Source organism: Gallus gallus, chromosome 10 (assembly GCF_016699485.2).
Source record: "Gallus gallus isolate bGalGal1 chromosome 10, bGalGal1.mat.broiler.GRCg7b, whole genome shotgun sequence".
Classification (NCBI taxonomy): Eukaryota; Metazoa; Chordata; class Aves; order Galliformes; family Phasianidae; genus Gallus; species Gallus gallus.
This window is the reverse complement of record NC_052541.1, coordinates 18,836,030-18,859,326: the sequence shown is the minus strand read 5'-3', so window position 1 is coordinate 18,859,326 and position 23,297 is coordinate 18,836,030. Positions and strand designations below refer to the sequence as shown.

Below are 23,297 nucleotides of genomic sequence, written 5' to 3'. Positions count from 1 at the left end.
TAAGGAAAAAGAGATGGACTTTACAATCTTATCTAAAAAGGCCTTTAAAATGACAGAGCCATATGCTTTGTTTTCAGTCACAATAACCTCCCCGTCTCCCCTCTCCCCTCAATAAGGAGATACAGTAAAAGAAAATGACATTCCCCCAAAGCCCCGGAGGCCAATTATATTTTTATGATTGTGAAATCCCTTCTTGGGCTCTCTGCTGAGGGATGTGGGACAAAACAACACTGTCTGCATTCACTGGGAATAGCACGGCTGAGTGTCAGGGTGGTTTATTTCTTCCTCCTGTCCTGCCTCAGCCCTCCAGGAGTATTTTCCCCAAAGGATCCTGGGGCTGAGGTGGGATAGGCTAACACTGTGCTCAGCATTTGAGTGCTTCAACATTTCTGAAGCCCAGAGCCCTCAGAGATGACCCATGCACACATCTGCCTCTCCCATCTTCATGCAAAACCATCAGATAACAGAGGACTCCATAGTGCACACAACCTTCAGCTCTCCTCAGCCATGGTCTGATATACAACCTGGTCCTGAGGCTGAATGGAGCCTTCCCAAAACCACGCGAGAGCTCTGCACATCCAGACTTCACTAAAACTTACAGAGTCTGAGAGTCAAAGTTTCCATGGGGTTAGGGATATGTTCCTTCCTCGGACCTTCCTTTTAACCAGCTTGTGTTGAGCACATCCCTATGAACAGCTGATTTTATTATGCCATCCTACCTCACAGGATTTCTTCTCAAAATACCAAAGCTTCTCTGCCCAACAATTCAGTGCTGGCTGGATCTCCAAAAGCAGCCCCACTTCTTCTTCTGGGACATTGTCTCTTCCTTCCCAGTCAGCTGCAGCTGAACACATCAAGTGTCCCCATGCTGCGCTATGGGATTAAATAGCTAAGGCTGTGGAGGGCCCTTATTTTCAGTGTGAATGTTCAGACCCGAGTGGGTGATGCAGCCTCTCACCACGTTCCCAACCAGCACATTTCCTGAGCCTGCAGGATAGAGGGAGAAAACAGTGCAATCCACAGCCTGTAGTCATCACTGCTTGCCAGTGTGAGAGCATGTAGGCTATGAGACCCTGCAAGGAAATGCAGAAACGAAGCCAGAACATAGCCAGGCTGTCGAGCTGGTACCAGTTCACAGTGATTTATAACAGAACTAAACTCAGAAACAATTCCTACAAAGCCCTGATGTGAACAGGTGTCCCTCCAGCACCAGGGGTGTCAGCAATGAAGGCCAGGCCTGTGCACCCACAGCCACGCTCAGGTGTGCTTAGTGAGAAGTTGGCCTAACACGGAGGGCAGTAGCATGGCGTGTTCAAACACGACCAAGGAGCAGCCAGCGGGGAGGTTACCCCACCGTTACAAGCAGCAGTGATAAATACCAAGTGAGCCAAGTGCCAAGACTCCAGGAGTGCAATCAGGAAATTTCGTTGCTTGCACAACAGCCTGAGGCACGGCCAGAACAGCACTGCAGTGCTATGAGAAGCCAACAGGAACCCCTTGGGTCAAACACTTCAGGACTGATCCATCCCTATATGCCACTACAAGGCATTTGGTAGGGAAGTCAAACACCCCAAACTGCTGCTCCAACACACCCAGACTACTGCAGCTCAGAGAACAACAGCCAGCAGTGGCTCCTAATAGCAAAACCAGAGGAGGGAAGGAAAAGAATGACAAAAACACTGAAGCTTTTTCTTTTCTTTTTTTTTGAGCAGTCCACTGTAACTGTTTGAAAAAGAGTGAGGAGTAAATAGGAAAGCATTACACTGCAGAACAGGAATTTGATTTCTAGGCCTGATTATGTTGTTATGTTTTCTTTTTTTTAAACTGTGATTGAATTTGTGAGATCCTGAATCAGAAAAGAAAAAACAATCACTACCACCACCACCACTTGCTTTCCTCACTGCGCATGATGCAGTTGTCTTTCCTTCAGATGGGTAATGGACCTCTTCCCTGTACTCATTCTCCTTTAAAAGTGAAGCTCAAATCAGTGGAAGGCAGTAGCACAAATCAAGCAAAGTGATACGAGCCATAAGATACTGGAGGGATTTCTGTCAAGATCAGAGATTTCCAAAGGTACTTCAACACAGATCCAGTCCCCTATCTCCCCTTCCCTTGCCATTCACACATATATACACACTGCTGTTTGCAAAAGCCATCAGTTTTATATCACCATCATTAATCTTCCAAGAGAGCAAAACGCCTCCGTGCCCACATATCACCAGCATGTGCAAAACAGGGTTAAAGAAAGAGAAAAACAACCAGGAATAAAAAGTTCTAGTTACGCATTTCCATGGGGTTCTTATTAAAAACCACGAGCAGAAGCTGGTTTTTAAAGCCGTGACAAATAAGTTAGCAGTACGCTCTAAAAGGCACCAGGAATTATGGCCACAGGCTGTGATTTTCTCTCAAGCACAAAACATGATAAGTAGTTCCTTACTGGTCCTGCATCTGGTCTACACCAGGAAAGCAAGCGTTTATTCTTGTAGCAGAATCTGGCTTTTGTGCATACAGCACTGAAATATCCACAGGGCTTCGCTGAAAACTTGGATAGAGTCTCAGCTTTCTTTCCCTGACTGCTGGCCAAATGAAAAACACTGAATAAAAAAAATGACCCATGCAGCACATTCGTAATTCAAAAGCTGATCTCCTGCCATCTCTTTCCCCTCAATTTGCTCAGCATCACTGACTTTTCCAATTTCTGGAGCAGTTTTAACAATACTGCCATTCACGCTCTAGAAATAGAAGTTAACTGTGTCCAACTGAGACTTGCAATGCACCTTATCACACCTCCATAGAAGAAACTAGTCATTAATACTTCGCACTTACACGTGTAGAAATTGAAAAGGATTAGCAAACACCCAGCTAGCCTGCAACACATCTCCATAGAAAGCGTACATTTCACTCCATTATCTCTCACCTGGAGTGCTTACTCTTCTCTCCCTTGGACTTGGAAGGAAACACACCTCCTCTACGCCTGTAGATCCACCTCTACTGAGATGGATGCTCCCGGCCCTCGCAGGATCCACGGCAGTAGAGCAAAAGGCACAAAGGATGAAGTGATGGACAGAGCTGGGGGACCACGCAAAGGCTTTAGGTCAGCACTGCAGGTGTACTTACAGGCAGGCACAGGACCACAGGCAGCAGGTGGCACAGCTCCATGCATCCGCTGCTCATCAGGTCTTGAGCAGAGACCACCACAGCCTACAGCATCAGGTGGAGGGCTTACAGGTAGACAGTAAATCCCAATTCTTCTGACGCTGCACAATTCTTCTACTCTACTCTCATTTGTTCTGGGCTTGCAAAGCAGCTGACAGTACAGAAATGACCAGTACTCCCATGTGTGCCTCCTACCGCCTATTTACAGCTCTCTGTCTGTCCCAGGGCTTTGCAGATTTCCCCTTCCCCCCACCTGAAAGCTAAAGAAATGCAGCACAGAGAGTTGATGTCAGGATCAGATTATGACAGCATGAGTCATTTATTAAGATTCCAGTAATGCTAAGCTCTTTAGCAGGTGCCTTGAGACCATATTTTGCAGAGTCTAATTTCAGATTCAGACATAAGTACGTTTTATTGGTTTACCATAAACTGTCTGCCCATTGTTGCTCCTTCAGAGCCGCCTGCTGCTGGTCCTGCACCGCTCAGCTCTCTCCTCTGAGCTCAGCCACCTCTGCTCTGTGATGGCACACAGATCAAAGCTCTGATTCATTTACATTTCTTCAAAGATATATCTTGTTTTGTCACGCAATATCACGATCCAACTAGTTTGTCCTCTGTGCTTCTTATTAACCTCTCATTTACACCACTTCTGCTTACTCCACAGCCACAGGATATTGGCTGCTGGCTGTCAAACCCAGCTCCCTTCCTTCTACTTAAGCCATTCTGTAATTACATGCCCCTGCATCTTTCACCTCCTCCTTGCTCTGACCACCAGCAGCTCAGAAGATGGCTTACTCACTGACCCAATGCTTTGCCACTCACTGCGAGAGTCAAATGGGGCAAGCTTTACTTTGCTAAGAATGTAATAATTCACCAGTAATAATCACTGCCAACAGAAACTGGTAGAGAATAAGAGCTGTAAGCAGCATCCGCAGCCACCAGTGTTTCTCAAAGTTTCACATCCAAGCCCCGTACCACCATATCCTTCTGTGGAGCAAATGTGAATTTTGCATACCAATTTTTATAAGCCCCTCTAAGTTTAAATCTTTTTTTTTTTTTTCCTTAGCATCCCCGGTTCTTCTGTTTATTTCAGCAAAGCCTGCCCAAATCTGTGTCAGACTCATCAAAATTTATTTGTGCTTGAGCCTGCTGGGGCCTGGGGGTGGAGGAAGCATGCACATGGGAAGCTCGGCCTCTCCAAAGGAGCGTGCCTTTTTGGAAACTCATTTATCACACAAGCTTGTCACTGCTTCCCAGAATCCTGTGTCTGACTCCAATCCTGAAATCCAAAAAGCAACACACTCCTGCCCAGCCCGAGCAGCAGCTTCCTTTCTGTGAGGAGATTCCAGGCATTCTCATGGCTCTGTGTATTCGTATGTTCAGAGGAGTTTCGTAACGTGAAAATGGATGGAAATGCCAAAGAGATTCAGATTATCTTCCATAAGACAGAGCACATTAGAAACAAAAGTAATTCAAGAAAGACTGAATAACTGGAGGGCAGGGTTCTGCCATCAATCTAGCAATCAAAAAAAGCCGCTGTAGAACTCAGTTACTACGTTAACTTTCATGGCAACTCTACTGATTTACAGTTAATATTTAACTTCAAAATGCATCTTCTTGATGCTCTAAGGAAAAAAATCTTCATAGCTTCACTGAAGCCAGGAGAGCTTTGCAAATTAGCATCAGCTGTGGATCCAGCCCAACTCAAGCCAGAGGAAAAGAACCACGGGACGGATGTGCTTCTTGATTGCCCAAAGCAGAAAGAAATGAAGGCACTGCACAGTGCTCCACTAGAAGCCTCACACTGAGAGCTGCTGCCCCACATATACTGGCTGCTAACAAAAGCAAGAATGATTATTGTCAGGAGTGCTGAGAAATGACAGTTTTAAGAGCTTGGACTCTCCCTCACAACATATGCAATTGCCAGTGCCGTCCACAGGAACTTCACATAAATACCAGGAGTCGGAACTGACTTCTCAGATAAATGTTTGTGCATTCTATCAAGTTGGGTCAAAGCCAGCGTTTCTTATGGAAACATTTTTGGTGGTCTTGGGCAAAGAACATGTTTACTTTATAGCAGATATAGCTAAAAATATTGCGTGACAGTCTCCAATTATCTTGTTTGGAATAGTTTGAGGCTACTTGAGGTTCGTTGCTGTTATTTTCTTTATTATATAGTGAAAATGTTGCTGCTTTTCCTGTAATTTAAAAAGCTGCTATTTCAAGATGTGACATCTGTGTTGGTACCTCCCCCACATGGATAACAGGATCCGGGGCAAAGTAGTCCAGAGTGCCCATCTCCCATTTTCAAAAGCATCTCAGGTGCTTATCACACAGACTGATAGTCCCTTAGATCACAGGGGCCCTTAAAGCCCCCCATTAATCCTCCTGGCTCTCCGCTATATTGCTTTCTGAGCTGCTTTAACAACAACTTGGCTCTGTAATTATTTGCACAACCAGTACTAATTAACAGCACACCACAAATAAGGGCCCCGGTCCCACAAACGCTCACGCTTCCGCCCCAGCCCCTCCATGGGGCCATCCTTTGGGATCTGCTGCAAAGCAGAGCTACACACAGGCTCTGCGGTGAGGACCTGGTCTTCATTAAAGCCCAGCAACTTGAAAAGAAATGCAGATTTTAAAAGACAATGAAAACAACCTTCAGTCTGGGTTACTCCGTCTGCAGCCTCCGCCGTGCTCCCCAGCGATTAGCCACCTCTCTTCTCCAATCTTTCCCAGCCTCCGACCCGCGCTGGCATCCTGCGAGCTGCTAATGAATCAGTTGCAGATGAATCACTTCCCATGTGCAGACGGCGTGTTTCATCACAGAGCAGATTCTCACAGACTTTCCTCTTTGCTCACACAAACCCAGTAACAAAGAGCTGCCTCCGCTATACCCAAACAAGCCTTGAAGTTTCCACGAGATGCTGAGGGAAGGTGTGCACCGTGTGAGAGGTGAAAAGGGTAGTGGAAGAAGCTGTGTTAATTTTACAACTCTGACTTCCTTAATTATGAGTCACAGCAATGCAGGAGAAATCCAGCTTAAAAAGCACACTTAAGGAGTGTGATGTGTTAGGGGAACGCTGCGGATTTAAGACGGGACGCCTCATTAAAAGCCCACAAAAGTTAACGTTTTACAGTCTCTTATGTCTGTAATTACTACTGAAATCAGAGGCTTGAGACTCTGCAAGAGTCCAGGTATACGTGGGGGGGAACAGCTTTGTGAACTTCTCCCTCTCATAATCAGGTTTTACAGCACAGCTGAGGAGGGCAGGGACAAGGGAAGGGTGTGCTATGGGCTCTGGGGTTGTTAGTTCTATTTTGTGGGATGCTTTGGTACAGTAAGAGAAGAGGGTTATTTGTGCCAGAGAGACGGAAAACGCTTCAGCTGAAATATTTATTTTTTCCCACCAAAAGCACTTAACAGCAAAAAGAGGAAGCTGTGGATGTGGCCTACCTGAGAGCTTCCTTTCTTCTAGTAAATCTGCACATCAGTGACGGAGTTTGCTCAGGCTGCCACTCACAGCTCAGCAGCACAGCACTCGTGCCATGCAGCAAGAGAACGTCACTGCCCCAGCCACCTGCAGTCCACATAACTATCCTGCCCAGTTCTACATCCTTACATAACAGGTTATTTTGAATAAATAAATAAATACAATAATAATCCTCAATCTTAGTATTTCCTCCAATGCTGCAAGGCACCAGGAATTCCTTTGCTCACCCAAGCCTGACTTGCACACAGTGCTGCTCCCTCTAGCCAGGACGCACCATTTTCCCCACGAGACATCTGCTTCACTCTATCTGAAGCAAAGCAGTGCAAGCACAGATGTTTTCCCCCCACCCTTCATCCTGCCTGAAGCTGTACCAGCCCTGCGTGGCGATACGGCTGGGAACAGGGATGTATAATTTCAGTGCTTAGCTCTGACTAATGCAGGATGTGTGGGAGCGCAGCAGAGGGGCATGAATAACAGCTCGGCAGAGCACGTCTCCATATCGTGCTACGTCAGTCTTATCATCCAAACAGGATCTCCAGCATGTGCGTGCACACTACCTTTCCTGTAAAGGTTTAGTTGTTACTATTTCTTGTGTGGAAATCCAGCCGGTATGACACAAAGAGGAGCAGGAAAAAGCAAGCGGCCAGAACAGCCGCATTCAACATAAACAAATACCTTATTTTTATGTAAATGTCAGTAGTAATAAAAACTTGAGGCAAGTGATTAAAGAACAGTCCAGGAAAAAAAAACCAACGACCAACACAAAAACAAGTCCCCATTCAACCACCACAGCAGACAGTGGTTCCTAAATGAGATGTTTTCCAAAAGTTTTCCATGAGGTGTCCATCACGAACTGCTGAAAATACCAATTGCATCAAAACTCACCTTTAGGCAACAGAGAGACATTTCAAGCAGCTTTCCTGTTGTCATCCACCTCCCCCCTCTCTCCAAAATAAAAAGAATATTTAATATTCACGCCCTGGGAACCTCACTGGATACATACTGAAGTGTGAAACTTAGAACAGAAACAGCCCTAGAGCTTGCCAAGCAGAGGGAACAAGGAGGGAAGTAGACTCGCAGGTAAATATTAGTTTGTACTTGAAAAAGCCAGAGTACATTTTGAAGCTGCTTTTGATTTTCATGCCAACTCCGCATCGCCTCCGTCAGACACAGGCAGGGCTTGGCCGTGCAGGGAATGTGTGCCTGGGGCACAGCAGCTGGCTCACAGGGATGGTGACATTATCAGCCAAACTATGGAAACCCATCAGCAGCATTCCAGAACCAAGGTTTTTCTTCCTTGTTTCCTTCCCCCCCCCAGTTGGTTCCTTCAGAAGCACCCATCCAAGCATTGTCTGGGCTGCTGCATGCACTTTTCACACTGGTAGAGGGAGCAAAGGGAAGCTCTTGTCCCCTCCATTACCACTCTGGACACCATCTCCCTGAGCTCTCTTCCCTGCCTCACCTCACCTAACACCAAACTCTGTGAGTGCTGAGCAATAATGCCAGACAAACTCTGGAAGCTCCTTAAACTACTGGAGTGATCACTCCTGGCCTCTGCTATGACCCAACAGGAGAATCCACAGAAGGCAAAATATTCAGTTCCTAAAGTGTTTTCAAAATTACACGGGTACACAGATGGATCTGTCCACCTCTGTATGGCCAAGAGGAGAGCAACATCCACGCACTGCTCAGCAGCTCACACCAACACACAGTGCTTCTATGGTCAGTGCAAAGACCACACCACACTGCAAATCAAAGCTCGAGGGAAGCTGGAAAAGTAAGCCATAGTAACTGCTCAGGGGGAAATGCACGCGGGAGACCCAGGAACACACCCCACCTCTCTGAAACAACACGATGAGGCACACAGAACAGCAGGCAATTACGGATGGTCTTTTTACGTCTCCCCTGCAGCAGCATGGCGCACTTGCTGGGTCCCTGGGTCAGAGGTGACTCACAGAGGGCCTTCCACCAGTGAATCATACACACATTTTTAAGCGCCCTGCAGGTTTTGTTGGGTAGGAGATGTCTCACGACCTACACCTTCCCTAAATACTTCCAGAGCTGCCCAAGGCGGGAGTGCGTGAGGGCATGCGAGCAAGGGTGCAAACCAGCAGCTATCCTCTGCAGTCAATGGTGCAAAGAGGGACACCGACACAGATCTACCAGCACAGCTCACTCCTACAGATAGAAGTGACTATGGACATAAGCTACACAAAGATAGGGAAACAATGGAATAAGTCACAAATATTTGATTTCACAAGTCAAGACAGTTTTCTTTCCCTGCCCTTGTGACTAAGCCTTTGGTCCACACACCCACTCCATCCTCAAAAAACAGCTCCGTGAAGCAAATGTGATTGCTCTAAAATACACACAGACAATGACTGGGCACACCTCCTCCTCACGGCACTCCGTCTATTTACCAAGAGTCTGCACCGACTGTCTGCCTGGGATGCACCAGGATCCAGCTCCCCCCCCCCAGCAAGACATTAAACACTAGCAAGCCCAGCTCCTCTCCATTTGCCTTATTCCATTTCCAAACTTCTTGTCTCTGCAAACAGCATCATTCATTCAGATGGCCTTTCCGGGATCATTCCTAGGTCATAAAATCATTGAATGGCTGTGTTGGAAGGGCCCTTAAAGTCCACCCAGCCCCACTCCCTGCCGTGGGCTGGCTGCCTCCCACCAGACCAGGCTGCCCAGGGCCCCATCCAGCCCGGCCTTGCGCACCTCCAGGGATGGGGCACCCACAGCTGTCTGGGCAGCACATGCCAGCACCTCACCACCCTCTGCGTAAAGAATTTCCGCCTAACATCTAATCTAAATCTCTAAAATAATAATGAATAAATACATGAAGATGTACCTCTTCTCTTTCCTCTTTGTGATCCATACAACCTGCCTTATGGTGAATGCTATCTAGTCTCTTCTTCCTCTCTGGCACAACAGTTTCATATCTTGTTCCTTCAACCCATACAAAAAAAAAAAAAACAGCTTCTAAAATGATTGCTCTGAACCACCAATCACGCTCTTCTCTTAATCTGTTTGCTATCTCCTACAAGGTATTAAGTTTGAACGGCCTACAGCCCTGTCCCTCAAGGCACTCCAGCACTTCTTATATCCCACGGCTGAGCACTCATCACAGCTCCCCCCCAGCCAAGCTGTATGCCCATACTGGATCCCCACCACACACTTCGCCTTTGCTTTTCCTTCCCTCCCCACCTCACCCCTTCTCTCTGCCTCATGCAGCTTCCAGTTCCAGCCCTGATGGGATGGAAGGATGACCCGTACTGACTCATTTCTCAGGGAAAAACAGTCAAATTGAGCGTGCCACACATGATCAACATGATGCAAACAGAGAAAAGGCGTATAGGGAGGGGATGGTGCAAAATATTAAAGTAATTAATACAGCCAATGGTTACAGTTTTCTCTGGATAGTCCCATGAGTACTGTCTCACATCTTTTAGACTGCCAGCTATTCAGCGTAGGGATAGTCTGTACTTTTTCCCCCTTCTAAAGTAATAAACGCATTCTTGGCAGCTAAATTATTAATAAGGAACAAATGGTAATTGATTTATAGATGAGCCTGAAAGGATTTGTCTTCCTTCATTCCAAGCCATTGTGCCCACATGGCTTCATCCTGGTCCTGTCCTGCCCTGCCAAAATCTCAGCCTCCAACACAGCATATCCAGCCCTGAATTATCTGTGTTTGCATGGCCTCTTCACCTCTGCCGTATCTGACCACTGACCAGATATTGCAAAAGAGAAACAAAGTGGTTATTGTTCTTTCTGTCTCTTTTTCTTCTCAGCCGGCAAGAAAAAGCTTAACTGGATTAGTTCTTAAGGTTCTCTTTTTATTCATTCTGTGCTTGTAAAAAAAAAAAAAAAAAAACTCAAGGAAAAGATGAGTTTCACATTCAGACTTTGAATATGCTGAGCTTGGGGAATTAGCTCTGTGCTGGTGGAAAGTTCCACAGCTCTGGCCCAGCTCTTCACACCAGAAGCATCTGTCCTCCCTCTGAGCACGGCTTTCTCACATTTCAGCTGCAGGGCCTGCACCAATAGCTCTGCCTGCGCTCTGCTGAAGGAGCTGAGGATGTCGCAGGGCTTTCCCCGCTCCCCCTGGGCTGACCCGTAGGGCAGGCTTGTGGGGCAGCACCTACTTCACAACCCGTGTGCTCGTTGCAATAAACAGCACCACACACACATCCTATCGTGTTCACAATGCAATGTTGGCATGCAGAAATCAGCGGTCAGCTCGCCACAAACTCAACCTCTGTAAAGCAGGACCCGGGGCTCTGCTGAAAGCAATGCAATGCTCATTTCTAGAAGCACTGTGGAGACAGCAAACAGAACTCAGCAGTGCTGCTCCAGTGCTGGCTCAACCCAAACAATGGCAACTCGCACACGAGGCAAACCCAGACCTTCAAAGGCATCTAGGCAAATGCACGGTCACTGAATATTTTGTCACAGAAGCTAGAGCCTAAAAATATAACAGGAGCAGATAATGCTCTGTGACAGCGCAGCGCACATCCTGTTGTTACCCGGTAAACACCACGATGCGATTTGGCACCGCTGCACAAGCAGTAAGACAGGAGTGCCATCGCCTGCAGCCTGTGAGCAGAGTGAAAAGAAAACGCAGCACAAGGGGCACAGTCTTCCACCTGAGGAAAGATAGGAAAGATTTCTTGTTCTGGGCCACACAGCCTGCCTACCTTTGGCTGAATCAGACTCACATCCTCAAAGCCTTCAGATACCTCGGAGACTTCTTACTTAATCCTGCTGATCTTCATGCTTTTCTATGTAACACAAGCAATAGGTCCCCTCCTGTGGGAGCATGTAAGGACACTGGAAACCCTGTGCAGAGCTTCCATACCACAAGAACGGACATCAGGCTTTGCACATAACTGCACTGGATGCCTGGAACAGCCACTAAACCAAAAAGCCATAAACAATCCTGGGGTATAACAACACATGTCATTCAGACAGGATGCCCAGAGCTACATAAAGGAAAGCTCTGTTCCGTTAAGGATCTTCAAATGAAAGCAGGTTTCCCAAACCTGAAGGGCTGGTGGTTACTTCTCGGGAAGGGAATGAGCAGAGCCACTCATTTGCACATGGAACGAATCCAGTAAATTCCATTCCAGGCCTCTAGATCACTGACTTTGGAGGACACTAATTGTTTTATGGCAGTGCCCACTAATCCCCAATGCATTATCAAGGCTAACACACAACTGGAAAAAAAAGAGAGTCCCTGACCCCCAAGAGAGCGTGATTTCCATTTACAACAGGATGCCACAGGTAAATGGAATGGACAAACAGGATGGAGCAGCTGCTGTACGCCTCAAGTGTGAAAAGAAATTAAAAGCATCTCTACCACACTGCTCTTCCAGCAATTAATCAGATTTTACTTTCAAAACGTGTGCTCAAGTCCAGGTGGAGAAATCTGGAAAGCATTTTGGTTCTCGTTTTTACATTTGGGGGAAGAAGAGACATGCACAGCACCAAAAATATGCATTTCTCTCAAAACCAGAGAGCAGTATCAGGAAGAGGAGGCTGCGGGGAACTGTGGGCATCAGCCAAGCAAAGAGCACCAGTCCTTTTTGCTTTCCTCCACAGATGACCCTCGATAAATTATTATGTCTCTCTGAGGGATTTTTTAAATCTGGTTTTTATTATTACTCCTATTCTTAAGGAAGATAAGGTTGTCTCTGGTTTCAAAACTCCAACGAGGGCTGCGTACTCCCACATAGAAGAATTTTGCGGCTGCAGAAGCTCTGGCTTGCTCAGGCAGCTACTGCTGAGGGATGCAATCAAGCAGCAGCACAGCCAGCTCCAAGAGGCACTAAAGCCCCACAGCATTCTTGGATGCGTGCTGCAGATAACTGAAAGTCATAACTCACAAATAACAAAATGCCTTCACGTGCTGGTTGTCAAAAACCTCCATGAGGAGCAAGAGAGCTGTGGGCAGGACAGCACCTGAGACTAAGCAGCACTGCAAGCACAGTTTATGCCAGTTTATGCATGAGTGTGTACATCATTCTGAGGCATTTATTTCTCAAACAATACTGGGCAAACCACGCACAAAGGCTGCATTGGCTTTTCTGGAGCTGAATCCCTCAGATGTCAAAAAACGTTAAAAGAAAAGAAAATGAACAGGCCAGAGGAGGACCAGGGCATCCCAGCAGCAGGAATCCTTGCAAAGCCACTGCTGTGGCCGGTACATTCCTGACTCATAGGCTGAAGTGCATCCGGTGGCTGCGTCAGGTGTTGGACTGGTGAAAGAATTCCCTCATAATGACCTCTTAATTGTTTTCTGACAGCCACAACACATTCTCCAGAGGACTGTGAAGCCAGAGCTTTGAAGGCAGCATGCCATTTGTCACGAGTGGGCACAGGGCAGGGCAGCCACCTGCTTCCCATCTGCACTGCTGCCATTCTCACCTGCTGATGCCCTTGGAAAGCTTCAAGTATGGCTCCTGGCAAACAGTTCCTCCTCACCCAGACTGCTGCTCCAACACTCCATCAGGATTATGTTTAAGCTTTTGCTAGACCTCATGCTTCAGCTCCATTAATTTAACTCTGGGCTAAAATCTAAGCATATACTTAGAAGGCTTTGAAAAAAGGGGCTGGATTGAGGAAGCACTTATATGACTCTTAGTTAGGATGCAGGAGACTTGGAAATCTTAAAACACTGCTGTTATCTTAGATAAGTGGTTTTTTTAAAGAAAGCCTTAAATATTTTGTTTTGTGGGCACTTATTACCTCAGCTCCAGCAGGCAGTACTAGTACACCCATGTACTAACACAGCAACGTGTACTTATTTATAGATAGTACTCACCCCCTTTGTATGCTCCTACCTGAATAACAGCCAGCATATTTAGCATTTTGCTTCCTGCTGCAAAGATCTGACAACTGGAGGCCTTGTCTGCGAGATAAGGGCAAACACTGTGGAATATCATGTCACTTCCTTCTCACTGCTGCAAACCAAGGACAAGCAGCCAGCGGGTAAAGGCACACTCCTTTTACCTAAGCTTTCAAGCACAATAAAGCCAGCCTTTACTCAAAGTGACTTTTCTTTAAAGCTTTATATTTATCATACTCCTTTAGGAAAAAAAATAATCATTTGAATGCATTTAATTTTACCTTGTGACTGATAATAGCTCCGTGTATTGCATCATCTTTGCTAGAACAGTAATTCCTTTTAAGTTGCTTTTTCGTAGCTGCCTCAGACATGCCTTAGATAATTTTATTGGCCAACTGAGGACTAATGCAAGACATATTCTATGAATAAATGCATTTCCAGAGCCTCAGACTCAGAAGGTGATTTTGCACATGGCCAATGAGAAGTGCCTGCTTTGAAGTGTTCCTGGAATCAGTTACAGTTGCTTAAACCACTGATCAAATTCTACCAAAAAAGGCTTAGAGAAATGTTACTTCAGACTAGGTTTATCTTTCCTATAAAAGCAAACCATCACATTAAAAACAGAACTTTCCCATATGAAATAAGTGCTTTCACAATTTCTGAGTATTTAACAGAGGTGCTTAAAGTCAACGTTTCATTTTCTTTTTTGGAACGGATGAAAAAAAATTCAAGCCAAACTTCACTGAATGGAAAAGGCAACATCGAACGCCCTTCTGTTAAATATAAATGCTGAAGCCACCCCAGCCTATGGGAGAGACTGGTTCTGTTGCTCAGTGATACAGGTTAACATCACTCCAACCCCCTGTGCTCTCTAAAGCATTTCTTAGCAGTCTCCTGGTTCTTCCTTCATGCAGAATGCTCATTGTGTTTGGGACAAACCCAAAAATGTTGAGTCAGTGAGAGCTCGCTCAGCTCTGTGCTGCCCAGCCCATGAGCAGCCAACACACACAGGAGATGCTCAGCCCCATGCTGGACTTCTGCACAGTTCAGTCAACATTGACGCAAAGCAAGCCCAGGAAGACAGAGCCTCGTGTTTCCCAAGAAAGGACACAGCCCCACACCAATCCCCAAACACAACGTAAGAGGAAATGCAGTGGTAAGAAAATGCTCAGTGGGACCTGTTGGGTGCTTGATAATCAGCCCACTTATTCTTAAGCTTCAATAGGATTAATTTGATTGCATACACCTTTAAAGATACCTGGCCCAAGTTTTCCAAACCCACCTGAATTCATACTTCAGCTTGGCTGAAAATCAAGCAAAATCTCTGCCTGAAATTCAGCACGGCAGGCTGCAGGAAATGCACAAGGTCACTGCCGTCCTATCATCCTAAAAACAGTCTGCCTGGTATTTTGGGGAGGGAAAAGCAGAACAGAGAGTGCTACATAGAAGCGCTTATTACATTTTTTCTGTAAGATCATTTTGTTCTAATTTGTCACAACACCAAACCACTCTGACTTGCATTTTACACAGAATGTTTAGATCGTGTGGGCAAATTCAGCAACGTATATTTTTTAAACTTGATTGCTTTCCCACACACACAGTGTGAGTTACTCTGTACCTACAGTTCTTTTCACAGTAAAAATGCCATGACTTTCCATATTCATTACTGCCCAAGAACAGCACCCCTGCAGGTCTTAATGCATGCAAAGTGATCATATTAAGCTTCCAGCCTGCTGCAAATCCTACCTAAAAGAGGACAAGCACCTGGAAAAAAAAGCAATGGAAGTGAATAAAGAAAACATCCTGAAGCTCACAGACAGGGCATATCAGAATGGCCTTGCTTGAGGTCAGTGGACATTTCAGAGAAAGCACACCATGGTGCTGCCAGCTTGCCCTCGATGGAACATTTTGTTTTACAAGGCTGCTTTACAACAAGGCTGTTTTCTTCTTGTCAGGATCACAAGAATACTTGAGATGCCCTTCCTGAAAAGTGTCAGCGAAGCATAAATGGCCTTCAAGGCGGAGGGGAGATTTAAGACATCTCCTCAGTGAAAGCTCTGGGCCCTCTCCAGTCCTGTGTGAGGGTGGTGTTACTCACCTGCAATGGCATTACTCCTTGGGCACACGCCTTTGCCTCTCTCATTTTGCTGTGGTTTTCTCAACATTATGCTTTTATAGCAGAGTTTTGCAGCAAGTTTGAGGGAAATGACATCACCAGTCTTCACTTCAATCAGCTTAATACTGAGTTCTGCCTTCAAAGAAGCTTTTAAAAATACATTTTGAGTGGTTCTATAGCATTAGAAAAAAAATGCCAGTGCATGCAAGCCTATAAAGTCACCTAAAGAGCTTCCAATTCAAACATCTAAACACTGATCCATGTTCATTCTCTGTGCTGCTAATTAACCACAAGCCGATTTCCTTCAGCAGCACGTTTATCTTAGCACTACGGTTGTCCAGAATCTACCTTCCAGAACACAGCCATCACTAGGCTTCAGAAAACAAATAGCTGTGTTTGCTACTGATCCGAAAAAAACCTCACTGAATTGCTGCTTTGCCTTCTATCACGAGCACAAGAGACACTCTGGCCACCTAGAAGAAGGTCATCTTTCTCAAGAAGCTGGTAACAACCATTTGCACCTCTTGGCAGATTAACTAGGCCAAGAGGGCAAAGCTAAACCCCAAATACTTGGTTGGTAGCCACAGATTCCTATCGGTAGCATGCTCTGGTTTCTGAGTACAGAGCAGTACCAGAAGAGACCGACTGAGATAAGGCAGTGTGGGCAGCCAGGAGGGGCTGCACTCCCAAACAAGCCCTCCTTCACACCGGGTGTTACTGCTTAAAACAAGTGAGGAAAACACCTTTTATTCTCCTTGTTCTTTCGACCAGCAGTCGTTGCGCACGTTTTGTTTCTGTTTATGCAGTCAAGTCCTTTCACTCTTAGCCATGCTCTAACTACAGCTACAACCAACACGTGCTTATGTCACATGCCAGCAGGCTAGCAAGCAGAAGACTGTTTCAAACTGGCACTAATCTCATACAGGATTTGGTGACTTTCCTTTTCCCCCAGGAAGGCATTTCTGCTGGCCTGGCACACTGACACATTTCAGCTCTGCACATGGCACCACATCTCCTGGTTCACAGCCCTGTTCTGCTCCAGCCCAGTTCTCCATGGCTTTAGCTCCTAATGAATGCTTTCATGATGTGAAACCTCAGCTCCTCTATCTTTCATTTTTAGCAAGCTAGGCCTGAAATCTCGACTGGTACAATTACGTGAATTAAAAAGCATGATTCTTGTAATCACATTTCCATTAAAAGTCCTCTTGTTGATGCAGTTCTTTCAGGAAGAGCTATCTTTTCTTACCATTATAAATTAATTAACATTTATAACTGATATAAAATTTCACTGGCAGACTGCTTAGCTATCTCGGAGAACATCACTAAGGCCTGCTGCAGTAAACCTGAGCTCTTTTTGTGCAGTGCCTGATATTCAGCCTCAGTCACATTTCTAAGGCTGGCTGGATTGCTGTGCTGCCCAGAAGCACGAGTTATGCAGGACACCAGGAACAGCCCTGTAGTGAACATCCTTGCTTCCAATAATCTCTTCTCACTGCCTTCTGCTGTCGCAGTGTGCTCCCATCCAAATTATCCTCTCAGAAAATTTACTGGCAAGTCAGGATACACAGCGATACCAGAGCCTCTGTGCTGTGAGGGGACCCTCCCATGACACAGAGATGCACAAAATAATTGACTGCAATTAACTGAATGAAATCACCGAGAGACCAAATGTTACACCAGTAAAACTTTTAAAAATATTCCCGATTCCAAAATATAACTCATGGATCATATTTATTTGCTTTAAAATTACATTGCCCAATGGACATGTTTACTTATTGCTCTTTTCCTTCTACTAATCTGCTCATGACTTTTGGCAAGTCAACGTTTGATTGCGTTTTCCCTGAAAACTAGCATTACTTTCTTTTAAAAAATCATCTAAGTCATTTAGAGGCTTAAGGTGAAAACTCTGCTTTGTCATTCACACGCAATCCATGAGGAATACAATGCCTAAACCATAACATCCCTCCTGGCACACACTGTTCTACAACAACTCCATATGACATCAGGTGTTGTGCACCAAACAACCCTAACAGAGCTACTTCAGGAACCAGTTTAAGTTCTTGGCTTCCTCTATGGACCACGCAGTTTATCCTCTTGCTGTGCCCAGCTGAGGCATTTTGTTACACCCCAGGAGGAGGCAGGAAAGGACAAAGGGACAACTACTAGTGTGGCATCTGTCCTCCCTGCAGTGCTAGGGCAAAACCTGCACATTGTCTTTATTTATTAATAAAAAGATGCTGCAGTGCAAACTTTGTGCTGCACTCTATCTCCAAGTGTAAGCATTGCTCATGATGCTAAAATTCTATAGATGTTGACAAGCACTACAGTTTCCCTCTGTACATCATTACACAACTAAGTGTCTATCATAACATGAAAAAGAAAACTGCATTCTACATGCAATTAAACAATTATATGGTCCCCATTACCGTGGCATCCAAGTGCCTGCCAACACTTCACATACTTGACTCAGTGCCCCCACATAATTACTTGCTGCATTTCCAAGCAAGGAAACAGAAGCAAAGGGAGACCAACTGATTGAAGTTACAAAGGAAATAGGAGCACTATTTCCTTACTATAGGAGTCTACCAGCAAGCTAAGTCTAACACTTAACACCATTTCCAAATCACGTATATGTGCTCTGCAGAAAGTGACTGCTACAAAGAAAGTGAGATTTCTCATAGCTGGCAGCGGTGAGGCAGGACATACTAACTGATAACAGTAGAGAGCAACATTTACTATTTATATTTGCCATTCTAGACATTTTCAATGGCTTTCCAACCTCAACATTTCAGAAAGTGCACGCTTAGAGGGAGGGATGTGACCACGCCATGCTGCTCGCTGCCTCCTCCACAGCCCCACTCTCACCAGAGCCCAGCTCCACGGGGTCAGGCACATGCAGTCCCAAAGATCAACTCCCCTGTCCTCCTCAGAGACTTGGGACTTAATCCAGAGCTCAGCCAGGGTTTGTGAATGCAGATGGACTTTGGAGTGCGTCAGTCATGTCTGTGCACATGTTTGCCTAGTATAACTTAATAAAAGAAAATAATCTTCTCACAGCCCAGGGCTTCCTCGTCATTAATTCTTCTTCAGAGCGAGTCCCATGGATTGCCCTTCAGCAGTCGGCCTCTCTGGGTCCTTCACAGGTCACAGTAAGAATGAAATACCAACCCCCCCATTGCAAATTGCAATGTTCTCCTGTCATCTACACTCTGCAGTTTGGTATAATCAAATACATTCTGAATGAGTAAGGAGTGAGTGTATGCAGCAGCAGCCTTTTATTAAGTGGCGGTTATTAAAAAAAAATAAAAATAAGATTCGGAGTGTCTGTTGTGGGAATTCCATTTGCTCAGGCTGTGCAGGAGGCCTCTGGAGTTACTCAGAGAAGAGTTTCACTGGAGCTTCTCCAGAAAAGTAAATACAAAACCGAGCACACGTACCCAGGCCGCAGCCTTCACGGCTCACCGAAAAACCTCCCCCTCGCACTGAGAAACTGCAGAACGCACCCCCTAAGGAATCCCTACAACACACACCGAAACCACAGGGTCTGACAACCCACCCTGAACGGCACTCCCGAAACTGAGGAGTTCACAGCTCTGCACAGCAGCGCTGAAGCAGACAGGACAGGGAAAACCCACTGCTTGCAGCCTTTTCACCCCCAGGCAGTGCCTCGCACAGAGGCTGTTTGCACCGCAATGTGTCACACAGGTTCACTGAATCTTCGAATGCAGCGCAGAGCAGTGAGGCTCTGCACCTTTTCTCACCATGGCTTTGGGGATCTTCTGGGGACTCCCCTCCTCTAGCTTGTGTTACTCCATTGCCCAAATATGACATCAGGGGTCTGCGGGAGCAGCTACATGCTGCTATACCACATTACTCACCTGAAGATTTCATCCCAGGCCACAGACACCTCTACGTCTTTAGGGCTGCTCTGGTTTGGGGTTTTTTTTTGATCAAACACATGTGGCCGTACACAAAACTTGCTAGCTCTTCCCTAAACAAGTGTTTGGCTGTGATGCTGTTATTTTTAAGGGCACTATAGTGAGACCACCTCCTTGATGAAACCAGAATTCCTACTGCGAGAAGAGATGCAAAAGTAGAAGGTATCCTACCAGAAATTTAAATCAGACCAATAGCCATCAGCAGAGCACAGTGCAAGCTGACAGCAAGCCAACATTCACAGGTCTGTGTGAGTCCAGTACATCACAGCCTGAAAGCAAAGAGAAAAAGCATGCAGTAACGATGCTGAAAGAAACAGGAACAAAGACACGGGCACGGTCATCCAGGGAATGTGGAAAGGTGGTAGCGGGGCAGTTGTACAGAGCTCCAGAGGTGGACAGAGTGGACATGATTAACACAGGGATTAAGGGAATGAGACATGAGGCTTTGGGCCCAATGGCAGATGAGGGACACATAAACCCCACAGCACAGAGCTGCTGGCATAGACACACCACCCCACTCAAGGCCAAGAGTGAACAAGGCAAAGAACCAAGAGCAATCCTATACCATGAGTTCAGACAGTTCCATTCCTATTAGAAGGCTCTAAAACTGAAGTTAAGGCCTAACATTAACCTCTCCTCTGCAATAACAGTTTGTACCAGCATGCTGAGGAGAAGGGAGCTGGCCTGCATCTGCTGTAGGTTGCCAAGGCACAAGCAAACACTCAGACCTCTGATTAAAAACCTCTCCTGAAGCCAAAAGTGAAACAGCTGCAACACCTGTGAAAAAGGCAGCACTAATTAACTCAAGAATTTCCCAGCTTGTTAAGTGTTAATTTCTTGACAGCATTTCAAGCACTGGGCCAAAAAATACCAACATCTGTAACAAAACTCCCAATGAGCAAGAAGCAATTAAAAGTTCCCCCCACACAAATGCCTACTAAAGCCAAGATTTCAGAAGCAGAACAAGAGAAAAAAGAAAGAGTCGGGGAGATACGCAGTTAGCTACCAGCAGAAAAGTTTAATATTTGTTAATAAGAAGCAGATATCAAGTGAAACGATTTACAAGTTAAAAGGCCAAAAGTTGAGAGGAAGAGATACTAATCTCAAGGGAAAGACATTCTGCTCATATACCAGCTCTGGGGGAAAAATTAGCAAAGCAAAACGCTGGTATGTTTAAAGAGCTTTCTTCTTTTCTGATAAATAGCATAAATCCACACATTCAATAGCTTGGATGTATTAAGTTGCAACTTTAAATCCTTTCTTTTTCATGTCGTACAAACTGCACAGAGAAAAACTTCAAGTTGAAATAGGGAGCCACTGACCTTTTTCTTCCTGCCCTGTAAAAGGCTCTCTAAAAAATGGATAATATTACAGAGAAACTGTGTTGCAATTCCTAGGCACAGCAGGGTCAGCTGAAGTTCAGTCTTCCCTTTGAACTTCTTTGCCTCTGTGGGCTATAGTCAAATCTTTAGTGTTATTTTAACATGGCTTTTAAAGTTTAATTTCCTTTTTGTGGCTTTGTATGATTAACGTTATTGACGTTCAAGTGATATGCAGCCCCCTTTTCATCTGTCAGAAAGCATGGAAATATTTGTGGATTCCCCCTCCTCCCCCCCCCCCCCCCCAAATTAATTAAAAACTTGCCTTCAGTTGCTGCAGCAAAGCCAGCAGGAGGAATCCCACTTCCTCCGCTCAAAGCAGGATTTCTGCCCTTCGTGCTCCCAGGAAGGGCTGTGCAGGTTGGCAGAGCAATAAACCAATGCTCAGCTTCATCAAGTGACTGGAATTGATTCTTCTGGGTCTGAGGCTTAGCGCTGGACGCACAGTAACTTAAAATCCTCTTCTTCACATTACTTGATAGAAGCCTTGCACACGTCTCAGTGCTACCCCAGCAGCAGAACAGTGACAAACCAGAATACCAAAGATTTGTAATATTCTGCTTCAAATCAACATAATCTGTACCAACCTAAGCCACTTCACAGCCTTCTGGGAGCTGCTACAATAACAGAGTTTGTTTTGAGCCCGTTTCTCCCTAAAGGCAAGGGCCCTTGGGGTCCACATCCCAGCATCTGCTGCCTGGTGTCACTCTGGGGCTGTGACACCGAGCTGAGGCAGGCACCAGAGCTGGCACACCTGGGCCCCTGGCTGTGAGCAGAGCCAGAAGGGAGGAATGGAAAAAGGGATCCCCAAGGTCAATCCCCAGGAAGCACCACTGAGGCCCTGCGCTGACGCTAACCCCAGCCACATGCTGAGCTCTGAGCTTTGCTTCTTCAAATAAGCAATAATTGCAAATGATCAATAGGACAATAAAGTGTTGGAAAAACAAACTTTGTTCTTTCACATCTAGTCTTATCCTCACCCTGCACTAAAACAACCTGAAAAGATTGTCAGCAAAGCGCAACTACAAGAGGGGCAACAGCACTGAAGGAGGTCAAAGATAAATAAGGGTTCGTGGCCAGAGGTACTTGTATAAATCCAGCAGTGCAACTTCAGGAGTCTGGTTTACCAGAATCTTTGATTCTAGAATGAAACAAGAACAAACCCCAACAATCACATAAACCCAGCTAAGATCATATAGGTTTGGCTGTAGCAGGCAGTGCTTGCCATAGGAAAAGCAGAAATGACTCATCTAATGCTGCAGCACTGAAGAAAAAAAAAAAAGGCACTGAACAGAAACAAGCCAGCAAGGACAGTTTGTTGACAGTTTTTCTGTGATGACAGGCTTCTAAAAGATACGCCAGTTGCAATAAATTTTTCCAATTTAGCTATCTGGCATTAAGTTGAGGGAGCCAAAGGCTTAGAGATGTCACATAACATAAACGCAACTCTGCTCAATTTTGCAGGTTCTGAAGCAGTGACACTCTGGGTTTGCTCACTTTTTTTCTTCTCAACTCTCCCTTTTCTGATATGCCAAATCCACGACCAGCACAAGAAACTTCTTTGCTCCGTTGTGACTAACATTTATCATTTGTATATAGAGTAGTCATTATTCAACCGAATGCGAATTCAGCAAGTGCTCTTAAAAATCACCCACCCCCCAGCAAGAACCACAAACCAAACAGCCGCCCACACCCCGGCTGGAGCATGCCTCTGCATTCCTGAGCGCTGAATAACAGGAGGCTCTTTGAGCCCGTGCTGCTTTCCTCCTGCTCCTTCGAGCCCTTCCCGTGGTGCTCACTCACTGCTGGAATGACAGCACTGGGATCGCCTTCTGTTTTCAGCAAAACTCCTTGCTAAGCGTTGCTTCAAACCGAGATGCTCCTGGTACAGTCTTCTCTATTCTTACTCAAATCAAATCCAGAAAAGTGAATTAAAAAGAAAAAAACAAAAAGTATAAACGAGCAAGTCCCTCAGCTGAGCTGTCTCAGCATCACTGATAGTGAGAGCTCTGAGGTGCAGCTCTGGGTGACAGTCACCTGCACACATCCTTCTGACTCAAGTATGAAAGCCAGACATGTAACCAAGCTGGCCAAGCAGGGAGAGGACTCCTCATAACTCTCTCCCTCACTCAGCAGCAAAAAGGGATGCAATTACAGGGCACTGCAAGCTCCAGGCAGGCTGGCTTCAGCCTCCATCCAGACAGAAGGCCAGCACACCGATCAGGCTCAGGATGAGCCCTCTGGAGCACACAGGAGCTCTGGCTACCTCGCACAGTAGATCCCACTTCTCACTGCCTTGCTGAGGCCTCCCTGCACTGCTGGATATATGCAGCCCCAGGGAACATGGGCAGCTGC

General features: G+C 45.8%; 1 protein-coding gene across 5 annotated transcripts in view; it reads right to left on the bottom strand.

Annotated features, from left to right (window-relative positions):
- The window catches only part of SMAD3 (SMAD family member 3), a 64,252-nt gene that overhangs the window by 19,515 nt on the left and 21,440 nt on the right, over positions 1–23,297 (bottom strand). Inside the window, exon 1 of one of the 5 annotated variants that reach the window (XM_015292068.4) lies at positions 5,816–21,276. The exons of 2 other annotated variants lie outside the window; for them this stretch is intronic. The gene's annotated coding sequence lies outside the window, so the exon portion shown is untranslated. Of the gene's footprint in view, positions 1–3,117; positions 21,277–23,297 lie in introns of those variants that run through there. 2 more of the 5 variants (XM_025153794.3, XM_046898883.1) reach the window with 2 other exon arrangements.